General features: G+C 40.0%; 1 pseudogene; it reads right to left on the bottom strand.

Moving 5' to 3' along the window:
- Positions 1 to 3,287: 3,287 nt before the first annotated feature.
- Positions 3,288 to 12,031, bottom strand: LOC102872532 (annotated as a pseudogene).
- Positions 12,032 to 12,374: the final 343 nt, after the last annotated feature.

The raw sequence follows: 12,374 nt of genomic DNA, 5'->3' as shown, positions 1-12,374 counted from the left end.
GGAGGGTAGAGAGAATGGTGCAGCAATGAAGGAATGAAAACCCAAAATCCCTGTAAATGTTCATTAAAACTAATAAAATTTAATTAAAAAAATGAACTTCTTTAATTTTAGCATCTGTTGAAATAAAATGAAATAATATAAAGAATATGTACTTGTTAAGGCTGTCAGATAGCATATTTCAGTAATTGGTACACTAATTCTGTGCTCTAGAAAGTACAGTCTTTTTTTTTTCTTTCTTTTAATGGTGATTTTAAGAAAATTTACAGAGAAGTTGGATTTCCCTTCATCCATTTTTGCACATTTTCCTCCCTATCGCCCAGTCCACTTAAAAAAAAATAAAATTCATTTATTGTTGCATAAAAAAAGTCCAATCTAGTCTCTAGTTGTATTTTATTTGGCATTCAAAATATTATTTCAAAGCAGTTCTGAATCTGTAACCTCAAAATAAGTCACAGTGTTACCTCAGGGAAGTCAGCTCTGAATCTGAATGTGAGATGGAGCTTCAAAATCCTTAACTCCAAGGAGAAACTTGGTTTCCTCCTCTCTAGAACAGACCTGTTTGTTCTCTTGGCAGATCATGGTATGTTCAGTGCTCTTCACCAGCATCACAACTAAAAAGGATCAAATCTTCTGTCATCCTTAGTCATTGTCCAGCTCTCTGATGCTCAGCAAGTAATTGCAAAGACCATGGCCTGTATGAGGCACACTTCAGTCTCTAGATTGACATCGCTGCGCCTTATCATCCTGGAGGGATATCTGAGAGCAGATTTTGATTTCCTTACTGCTGTCAACAAGCCTGTTGATTGTAGACATGAGCAAGCTAAAATTGTTACAATCTCAATCTCTTCTTCTTCTATCATAGTGCTGCCAGTTGGCCCAGTGGTGAGAATCTTTGTTTTTTTGATGTTGAAATTCAATCTGTACTGAAGACTGAAGTTCTTAACCTTTAGCAACAAATGTTTCAGGTCTTCTTCAGTTTCTGTGAATAAGATTGTGCCATCTGCATAACACACATTGTTGTTGAGTCTTCCTCCAGTCGTGATTCCATATTCCTCCCATAAAGTCCAGATTCTTGAATATTTGTTCCATGTATAGATTGAAAAGATACAGAGACAGATTGCATCCATAACTCACCCCTTTCTTGATTTTGAACCTTGCAGTGTTCCCTTGCTCTGTTTTGTTGACTGCTTCCTGGTCCAAGTGTAGAGTTCATATAAGCACAAGCAAGTGTCTGGGATTCCCATTCTCCTCAAAGTCAGCCATAGTTTATTGTGATCCACACAGTCAAATGCCTTTGCATAGTCAATGAAATGGATAGACATTCTTCTGGTACTGCCTGCTTTCACGTGTGTGTGTGCACGCACACATGTCTGTTTGTATGTGTTGTAAATATATTCAAAAATATAGTGTAGTCAAGAGAGGGCAAAGGTATATAAATTCCTTAACTATCACTAAACACTCCAAGGGAATAAATAATTTGTCATGGTGTCTAGAGACCAACTCTCAGAGGACAGCAGGTCAACTGGCATAACAGTAGGCCAGAAAGAATATTCTACACATACATTTATAAGTAGGGACTTAGGTCTTAAAAGTTCATGAATGGTCACCTTATGTGTTACTATTGATTGTTCCCTTGTCTAAAACAAAGAATAATGAAGAAAATCAAAGATGCATCGAAGGAATTAGACCATAGTTCACAGATCTCACCTCAACCTCCATGACCCTGAGTCCAGAATAACTAGGCGGTACCCAGCTACAAGTGCTGACTGCTCTCAAAGGAATCCTACTAGAGTGGGAGACAAATGAGGATGTTACTTGGAGTGAGATATCATGCTTGAAAAGGTGAAGGGCCAGCAAAAGAGAGGAAAATCCTAAACCACCTTGATTTACACAGTGACTGCAGCAGTGGGCTTAAGGCTTAAGCAGGTAAAAATGTTTTAGGAATAGACTGGGTTCAGATCTATTGTTCATAGGGTCACCATGAAGTCGTAGTTGAGGGCACTTAGCAACAACAATGAAATTGCCATAAAGGGGAGCTCTGGTGACCTAGTCACAAGAAACTGTGCTGCAGTCCTGAAGGCACGCAGTTCGAATTCACCAGAGGCTCTGCAGGAGAAGGAGGGGCAGTTTCCTCCTGTACCAGTAGAATCCAACTCAACAGCACACAACAAGGAAAAAAGAGAAAGAAAAAAAAAGAATTTCAATTTAAAGCTGCCATGGGTGTTGATTGTTGATCTAATTAAAATGGAATCACTGACAACTTCAATCCTTTCTCCATCTATTGCCTCTTTATTGATTCCACTTTGTTTCTTGATTTATTTGTCTTTGGTTTCCTTCAGTAAGTCCTTTAAGTCTTCTTACTTCCTGCAAGCAATATTGTGTCATCTACAAACCACAGATCATTGGTGAATCTTCTTTCAATCCTAATGCCACATTATTTTTTATATAGTTCAGCTTCTTGAATTCTTTGAGTGGACAGATTGAATAGGGGTTGAGAAAGGATATAAACCAGATTTTTTCCTGACTTTAATACATGCACTGCTCCCTTGTTCTGTTCTAACAACAGCTTCCTGGTACATGTATAGATTTCACGTGAGCACAGTTTAGTGCTCTGAGATTCCCATTCTTCTCAATGTTATACATAATTTGTTATGATCCACACAGTCAAATGCCTTTGCATAGCCAATAAAACACAAAGAGACATCCTTCTGTTATTCCCTGCTTTCAGCGAGAATTCATCTGACAACAATGCTTGCTATCCCTTGTGCCACAGCCTCTTCTAAATTCAGCTTGAATTTCTGGCAGTTCTCAATCAATGTACTGTTCTAGCCAATTTTAAATAGTCATCAGGAATATTTTACTTGCATGTGATACTAATGGTATTGTTTGTTAATTTTCACATTCTGTTGGATTTTTTTAATTACTAAAAGCTATATTTATTTTCCAAACAATTTTATTGAGATGTGCCAAGAGTACATGAATAGCACAAATGTATCAACAGGGAAGAAGGGAAAGAAAATAACAAGTACAATTTTTTTTAAAGTGATTAACATCTTGGGAGGTATCTTGGGAGATACTGCCCCCTCGAGACTTCCAGTATTTCTGTTGTGGTTAAGCCTCTACTAACCTAGTATTAAAAAATAGAAATATACGAACTTTGGGAGGGATTGATTTAACACACAAAAAAGAAACAAACCCACCAAACAAAAAAGAAAGCAACCTCAAAACAAGAAACAACAAAAATGAAAATTGTTTTCATGCTCTGATGGGAGTCTTCTGGACACCAATTATGAGGCATGCTGAACAGTGGAGAAACAAAACTTCAGAGTGTATGGATATGGCCCATTTGGGTTTTTCTTTGGGTAATCGTTCAGGAAATCCAGTGTCTCTAGGGAATCACTCTTGGATTTCCACTCCAGCTGCCCAGAGGAGTTGCATTCACTTTTGCCTGAGACCATTTCACAGAAGATGGCCGTTTCACTCCTAGCTCTCACAGACCTCAAAGAAGTGCTCAGTCACCTCCAGGGAAGCATTGAAGAAATGCAACACATTGTTTGGGTGCTGGATGTGGTTTGTGGCTGCCTGCTCTGGGATGGAAAATCAATTGTTTCTTGAGCAAGACTTGTCTTCTAGCCTGTCTGACTGTGCATGATGGCTGATTGCTTGGAGACACAGACATTCAGCTTCTGCCCAAACATGAAATTGTTGTTGAGGTGGGTGATGGCCCAGTCCACAGGAGAGCCATCAGCCATTTCTATCATGTCAGCCCCTGGCTTGCTTTTCATGAATTTCACCTTTTCCACATTGCCATACAAGCAGAAGACATTGAAGACGCAATAACAGTTCATCTTAGACTTAACTAAGCCATAGACCATGAGCACATGGCTGTCGGTGTAGGGGCCACATTTCGATGGTGGGGAGGGGGGATGCCTATACTGGGGGCCATAATGGCTGGGACCCTGGTAGTGACCCCCACTAGTGGGCACATCTGTTTCCCTTCATAGTGAGGTGGGGCACATAGCTCTCATCATAATGGCCATGGTACCCACTATGGGTGGGGCCCTCTGAATTCTGCAGGGTGATCTTCTAGGAATGGAGCTGTCTCTGGTGTTTGTTGGGGTTGCTGCCAGGGTCACCTTGTCTATTGAGTTTGGGGTTTATGTAATCCCAAGTATCCTGATCATTCTTGAAGACATTCATGCGTGTAGGCTTTGCATACCCATTCTTTAGAGTGCAACAACCAGAATAGATTTCAACTCCATTGAATGAGACCTTGGCCCACTGTGCACTTTGTAGACAGTCAAACTCCACTATGGCTTGGATACCATTCTTCTGGATAATGACAATTCTCTGGACAGGTCCACGAGGATTACAGGTAGCTTAAGAACATCCATGGTAATGGAGTTGATGGGATTTAGGATGGTAAAGAGCAGTATGCTGTTGACACTCCCGAGAGTCATCTGAATCCCCAGGGTGAGAGATCTTCTAGCTGATAGAGTAATTGACAAAAACTGGGTGACTGGCAATGTAGATTTGGTTATTAGCTGCACACTACGTTGCAAGCCCCCAGCACGTCTTCAGACTCCATCTGCACCAGCAGATGCACCAGCATCTGTCTCCTTTTAGTTATTACCACCACCTAACTGATGGGTCCAAATTCCTGTAAAGGCTCCATGAAATCAGCCTCCACCACTCCATCAACCAGGCCCCTGATGTGAACAACTGGCAAGGTAGGAGTTTTTTGCAGATCATTATAATTCTTGGAAAATAATGGTTATGGAAGGTGAGAGAAGCCCAACTGCTTGCTTGGCCCCCTTGCCTCAGCCCAGAACACCTGAGCAGTGCAGCGCCTGTAGCATGAAAGGCCATATTTCATTTTTTAGAATGAGAACAAACATGAATATTTTCCAGTCAGTTGGCCAGGTAGCTGTCTTCTAAATATCTTGTCATAAAATAGTGAGCATGTCCACAGGTGCATCTGTTGAAATATGTCAATTGGTATTCCATCGATTCTTAAGGCTTATATTTTGTCAACACCTTCAACTTCTTTTCTCATTACCGTTGGTTCTTGAATATATGCTACTTCCTGAAATATTTCAGGGTCAACTAATTCTTAAGGTACTTGATTCTTTTCATCTTTTTGAAAGGCATTCCCTTCATTTTCTTCCATCTCCCCCTAGTTTCTTTTTTCTGATTTTCTTCTAGTTTATTTTAAAAAATTCAAATATAAATTTGAACAAATTCTTCCCCCCCCCCTTTCATCTTCTTCTGGATGCTTCCTGCATCATTCAAGATTTTGCCCATAGAATCCTTCAGTATTGCAACTTGAGGCTTCAATTTGTTCTTCAGTTATTTTAGCTTCAGAAATGCTGAGTGTATTCTTCCCTTTTGGTCTTTTAACTCCAGCTGTTTATAAATTTTATTCTGTTATTTGCTTTATCTTTTCAAATTGCCCTTTGATATCTTCTGTTCAGACCTCTTAGTTTAGTATTTCTTCCCTTTGCTTTGGCCTTCTACTTTCTACTGCAAGTTTCAGAATGTCTTCTAATATTCTTTTTTGTGTTTTTTGGTTTGTTTCTTATCTCTGTAATAACTTTTTTCTTCATGGATGATGCCCTTGACGTCATGTCACAACTCATCTGCTCTTTGGTTGTTAGCATTCGTTGCATTTGTTCTATTCTTGAGAAAGTATTAAAATTAGTTGGGATAGGGGGGTTCTGGTGGCCTAGTGGCAAGAAGCTGCACTGCAATTCCAGAGGAACACGGTTCGAATCCACCAGACGCTCTGCCGGAGAAGGAGGCGCAATATCCTCCTGTACCAGTCAGATCTGATTTGACGGTACACACACACACAAAATAAAAAAAAAATTAGTTGGGATTGACTCAAGGTTGTATTTTGGTTCTTATGAACTTCCTTTCATTTTCTTCAGCATCAATTTACATTTACACATATGTAACTGATGCTCAGAATAGACAGAGGACATGAATATAAATTTCACAAAAGAAAACATTGTGATGGCCAACAAACACATGAATAAATGTTCAAGATGATAAGCTATTAGAGACTCAAACAAGCACAATAAACAGATATTACGCTTCTAACAATAGCATGAGGAAGAATGTGGCATCAGGATTGGTGGAAGATTCATCAATGGCATGTGTTATACAGATGACACACCCTGCTTGCTAAAACTGAGGAGGACCGGAAGCACTTGCTGCAGAAGGTCAAGGACTGCAGCCATCAATACGGATTGAAGCTCAGCATTAAGAAAACAAAGATTTTCACCTCTGGGACAATTGGCAACATTAGTGTGTATGGTGAAGAGATTGAGGTAGTTAACAGTTTTAGTTTGCTTGCCTCCATAGTCAATACTCTTGGTACCAGCAGCCAGGCTATCAAGAGATCAATTGCACTGGGAAAGTCAGCTGTCATGGACCTTTCCAGAGTACTGAAGAAAAAAGACGTCAGGCTGGAGACTAAGATGTGCCTGATCTGGGCTATAGTTTTTGCAACTGCCTGCTGTGCATCAGACAGCGAGACAGTGACTAGGGATGATAGAAAGATAATTGATGCCTTTGAGTTTTCGTGCTGGTGAAGAGTGTTGAATATACCATGGACTGTTAGGAAAATAAACAGATTTGTCCTGGAGAGGGTGAAGCCAGGCTGTTCCTTGGAGTCAAGGATTCTGAGTCTTCTTCTGACATACTTTGGGCATATTGCAAGGAGGGATCAGTCCTTGGAGAGGGACATCATATTTGGGAGAGTGGAGGGACAGCACAGGAGAGGAAGACCCTCGAGATAGATTGATTCAGTGATTGGGATAATGGAAGTAAATCTGTCAGAGATATTGAGGTTGGCACAGGATAGAACAGGGTTTAGGGCTATTGTACATAGGGTCACTATGAGTCGCAAGTGACTTGACAGCACATAACAACAACAAAACAACAATAGCAAAACTCAGTTGTTCTTGTTATGTGCCATTGAGTCACTTGCAGCTCATAAAGACCCTATGTACAAGAGCCCTACATGCTGTTCTATCCTTTGCCTACCTCGCTGTCTTAAACACTCATTCCCACCACTCCACTCACAGAATCGATCCATCTCATCGAGGGTATTCCTCTCCTGCGCCGTCTCTTCACTATCCCAAACATGGTGTCCCTCTTCCTTGCAACATGCCCAAAGTATGTCAGATGAAGCTTCAGAATCACTGACTCCAAGGAGCATTCTGGCTTCACCCTCTCCAGGACAAACCGGTTTGTTCTCCTAGCAGTCCATGGTATATTCAACACTCTTCACCAGCACCAAAGCTCAAAGGTATCAATTCTCTTTCTGTCGTCTCTATTCACTGTCCAACTCTCCAATGCATAGCACGTAATTGTGAAGACTATAGCCTAGATCAGGCACACCTTAGTCTCCAGACTGACGTCGTTGCTCTTCAGTACTCTTGAGAGGTCCCTAACAGCTGACTTTCCCAATGTAGTTTGTCTCCTGATTTCCTGGCTGCTATTACCCAGAGTGTTGACTCTGGAACCAAGTAAACTAAAACTGTTAACTGTCTCAATCTCTTCACCCTCCATACTGATGCTGCCAGTTGGCCTAGTGGTGAGAATCTTTGTTTTCTTGATGTTGAGCTTCAATCCATAATAAAGGCTGCAGTCCTTGACCTTCTGCAGGAAGCGCTTCAGGTCCTCCTCAGTTTCAGCAAGAAGGGTTGTGTCATCTGCATAACGCAGGTTGTTGATGATTCTTCCACCAATCCTGATGCCACATTCCTCTTCATACAACCTAGCATCTCAGATGATCGTTTCTTCATTCAGATTGAAAAGGTATGGAGACAAAATACATCCCTGACAGACTGAAAAAAATCTCAGCTAGAAAGCAAAAAAATACATGTTGACAAGATTTGGAAAAATTGAAACTCTTATGTATAGCTAGAGGGAATGTAAAATGTTGCAGCTATGGTAGAAAGCAGTTTGTTGCTTCCTTTGATATTTAAGAATAGAAACACCATTTAATCTATTTCATTGTTTACAAATTTTTATTTTCCTACTTGTTGTTGTTAATGTGCCATTGTGTCCCTTGCAATTCGTAGCGACCCTATATACAAGGGCTCTAAATGCTGTTCTATCCTGTGCCAACCTCACTGTCTCCGACACACTCCATAGCTGGCCAACTGACTGGAAAATTTCCCTAGAGTCATGCTTTAAACATTGCATATTTCAATTATTAATAGATGTTCTACTAATTATCCTCACTGGGCCATGCCACATTAGCAAAAAGAAAGTCTTCCATTAGATGAAAACTTTGTTCTATCATTGTTATTACGGTAGACTCAACTTTGAGGAAACAGCTCTTTCCCAGTAGTATTCTGAGTGTCTTCCAATGTAGGGGCTCATCTCCTGGCTCCATACCAGACACTGTTCCATTGCTATTCATAGAGTTTTTGAGAGCCCACAATTTCAGATATAGACATTGACAGTCAGTCCTGCTTCTGGTTTACCCTGTCTTAGTTTGGAAGCTCCACTGAAATCTGTCTACCATGATGACCCTGCTGATATTTGAAATACCAGGTGGTTAGCTTCTAGCATCATAGGAACATGCAAGTCACCATGGTGTAGTAAAATGACAGGCAAGTTGGTGTTGAGTGCCATGGAGTTGGAACTGACCTGTAGTTGACCCTCTCGTAGGTTTTCAGAGGCAGTTAATTGCGCTGAATTGTACATATACTTCCGAAAGGACAAACCAATATGTCTTGGAGGTAGTGCTTCTTAGAGGCAAGGATAGTGTCACATCATCTGACGTGTCCTTGGAAACATCATGCTGGAAAAGATGGAGGATTCAAGAAAGAATGGAAGACACTCAACAAGATGGACTGATACAATCATTGTATCAATGAGCTCAAGCATATCAGATATCATGAGGATGGTGCAGGATAGAGCAAGGTTCAGATCTGTTGTTCACAGAGTCACTATGAGTTGCAGTTGACTTGATGACACCTAACAGCAACAGCAACTATAAGGTGAATAAAAAGCACATTAGAGGCACTTATTCTTTACGATAATCTACCACATAACATCATCAAAAGGCAGCATTTACCCAAGGAAAACGCTCTGAAGGCAGGGAGTGCTAGGGTGGGATAGTTAATGGCAATTGGAATTACAGAGGGTGATGCAGGAAGACTGTGATTACATTATGGATTGTGTAATTGATGTTCCATAAGGAGGAAAATTTATGAATGGTTCTATAAAAAACAGATTTCCTTTATAATTGTTTTGCTCAAAGTGCAAGAAATATAATACAAAATGAGACTGATGGTCCTTCAAAGAGCTAGGGACTATTTTGTTCATTTTGATAGGAAATGCTCTTGATACATTATTTACAAAATTATGAACTATAGTTCTAGTATCTGAATCACTTTGATGATAGCATAATGTATTGTTGTTATGTGCCATCAAGTCGCTTGCGACTCATAGCAACCCTGTGTACAAGAGCCCTAAACGCTGCTCCGTGCTGCGCCAACCTGTTATTATTTTCTCTATTTCTTCAAATATTCACTCTGTAAACAATCTTAGAAGTAAGTAGTCAACCTGGTGATTTAATTTCATTATTCTGCTTAACTCTTGAAATTGTACCATTAAACAATAAATACTTCATACATTTTTTTGCTGATATATTCTCCTGAAAGCAGTATCCTTGGGGATCAAAAGGAGGATCTCAGCTTAGAGTATAATAATCCTTATTTTGAAAATCCTTATTTCACATTCTATTAGATTCTTGCTGTCATGGAGAGAAAAGACCTCCAGAAAGATTTTTGCCTTTACTATTTTGAATCTATTACTGATTGCTTTCCTAGAATATTTTATACCCAAATTAAAAAGTGAAATATGTCAGAGATAAGAGCTATTGTGATTATATTTGTAGTAATATTTTATAAAGATGAGGATGAATAATGCCTATATTATTTTCTTTTCTGTTTTTTTTCTGAGACCTAAAATATATGACATGAATATAATAGTAAAATATTCAGTTGTACATTCTTAGTTACTTTGTGGGTTTTTTTACTGAGGGGTTTATAATAATGAAAAGGCAAATGAGTTACAATGCTATTTCCTATTATGATAGTCTATTGGTAAGGAGCTTTGCTGCCAACTCTAAGCTATGTGGTTCTGTTATGCCAAAGAATGCTGCCTCAAGACACAAGTGTCACATATGCAAGAACAAAGAGCACTTTATGTTCCTAATAGTTTTCCGCATGCAGAGGCTCCCTCCCTCAGTGAAAAGATGGTGAGGGGGAGAGAGCCCCGAGTTCCTGGATACTATTGTTTTTAAGGCCTTCCTGGGTGCTTCTGTCCAAGGCAAGGAGATTGGGAACATGGTTGGTGGGCAGGGGGATCAGTCATGTGGGTTGGCTTTTGGTAGGTTGGCTGCTTTGCCTGTGTTTGACCTCTCTGAGTCACATACACACTTTGTCTGTCCTTGCTTTGAGTCACCTAGGGTGAGTTAATCTTAAACTTTGCAAAGACAGATGAGACTCTACCTGACGCATCTGTGTTTGCTCTACCCTTCCTAAGCTCAGAATTTTTTGGTCCACTTCTGCCTCTGGAATTAATGAGCTTTTTCAAGGTTGGGTTTGAGTCAGGCTTCAGGTGGGGGCACCAGACACTATTTCCTCAGTCCCCCTGGAGTTATTATACTGGGTTGAATCACAGACCCAAGTGAGTGTCTGACACCTGGGCAATAGAACTGAGCTGTTTATATTGAGTCCACAAGACTGTAAGCTGGACTGTGGAGATGTGCTTTTATATACTAACACATTTATTATGCATGGCCCACATTTGAAGACTGTTAGGAGGAGTAGACAGGGCCTTAGTGTCTCAGGGTGAACTCCAGCTTGTACCTTACTTCCCCCTCATCTTGAGATAGCATTCAGCTTATTACAAATATTTAGTATTGACTTCCCATATTTCCCCCTGTTTGTTTTTATCATAATTATGCATTATCTAAAATGAATATCTTTTCTTCTTTGATTCATGCTTGGTTTTTGTTCTCTCCATACTTGATACATAAACAAATAAATTAAACATAATAAACTTAAGGAAATACTTTCAAAAATCTCCATATGACCAGAAGGATTCAAGTTGAATATTTCTTGAGAGTCTGTTTCTATTGTCCTATTGCCACCGTCCTTGTCAAAACCAGTTTTGATTAATCTCCTTTGTCAGCGTGTCCTTTGCCATTCCCTATCATTTCTTCCTGAGAGAGATTTCACCCTGATTGATTAAGAGAGAGGGAGCCGTATTCTCTTAGCTACTTCCTGCTGAAAAAGGACGTCACAGGTCTTAGGGTGAAGATCTTCTTTTACTACTCTAAAGGGCCGCTTTGGCAATAGGAAACATATATACTCTTGTGGAGATTGATTTTGAAATTTAGGTGAACTGTTATCACTTGTGCTTAGGGATACAAATTCATATCCTTGGAGATGCATCATGGAACTGTTGCAGCCTAGAAGACACAAATTTAACTATCACATTAAAAGTACATGAGCCAAAACCTAAAAGCAATAATATTTTAACTAGAGATTCTAACAGTGGCAGAAATAAAGTTACAGAGGGAAGGTAGTTCTTAAAATAAAAGGCTTATTGACTAGAATTTTGTGTATTATAGTATAAAGTTTAGGAACCACAATATGTAGAGGCACAACTATGTCATTTATTGTTTTTAAGTCCTGGGCTAGCTTTCATTTACCATTGGATTGTTTTACAGCTAAGGAGACTACATGGCAAGGTGGAGGTGGAGTAAAGAATTGCTTATAAGGTTTTCCATCAGTTCCAACAACTAAGGAATATAGGAAGGAGAGTGGATCTGAGAAGGCTTGTAAGAACAAATAATACGCTTTTGTGTCCAGGAGAAAACAGATCTACCAGCAATGTTAATGCCTACCCATGTCTTTTCTGGGAGGATCTGAATTGCTGAAGTGTCCTCCTTTGTCTTCAGGTGTGAGCCGGGGCCTGTTAGTCCTCTGTCAGCCATGAGGACCTGATGTGGGCCACCCTTGGCCAAGTGTCCTTCAGATCCAAACTTAAAGCAAGTGAGTGGGAACTTTCTCTCTACCCCCTTGCTAATCTGTGGTGACACTGTCTACTGAAGTGGCTCAGCTTTCCACAGTGGAAACAATTCTGACCTCCTTTATTACCTTTGGGTAGCATTGTTCATTAGTAAGATTTCTTTTTCCTGACAAAGGGCCTAATCTGGCAGCAATAGCTGCCCCAATGATTTTGGCCATTCTCTGGTCTTTATACCAATTGACATATTTCAGCTAACATATGCTGCCATGGATGTGCTCACCAAGTTGTGCCAAGAAATCTGGAGAACA

Source organism: Elephantulus edwardii, unplaced genomic scaffold, assembly GCF_000299155.1.
Source record: "Elephantulus edwardii isolate Elephantulus edwardi_28Jun2011 unplaced genomic scaffold, EleEdw1.0 scaffold00273, whole genome shotgun sequence".
Taxonomy (NCBI): domain Eukaryota; kingdom Metazoa; phylum Chordata; class Mammalia; order Macroscelidea; family Macroscelididae; genus Elephantulus; species Elephantulus edwardii.
The sequence above is the reverse complement of the archived record's forward strand: the minus strand, read 5'-3'. Positions and strand labels throughout refer to the sequence as shown.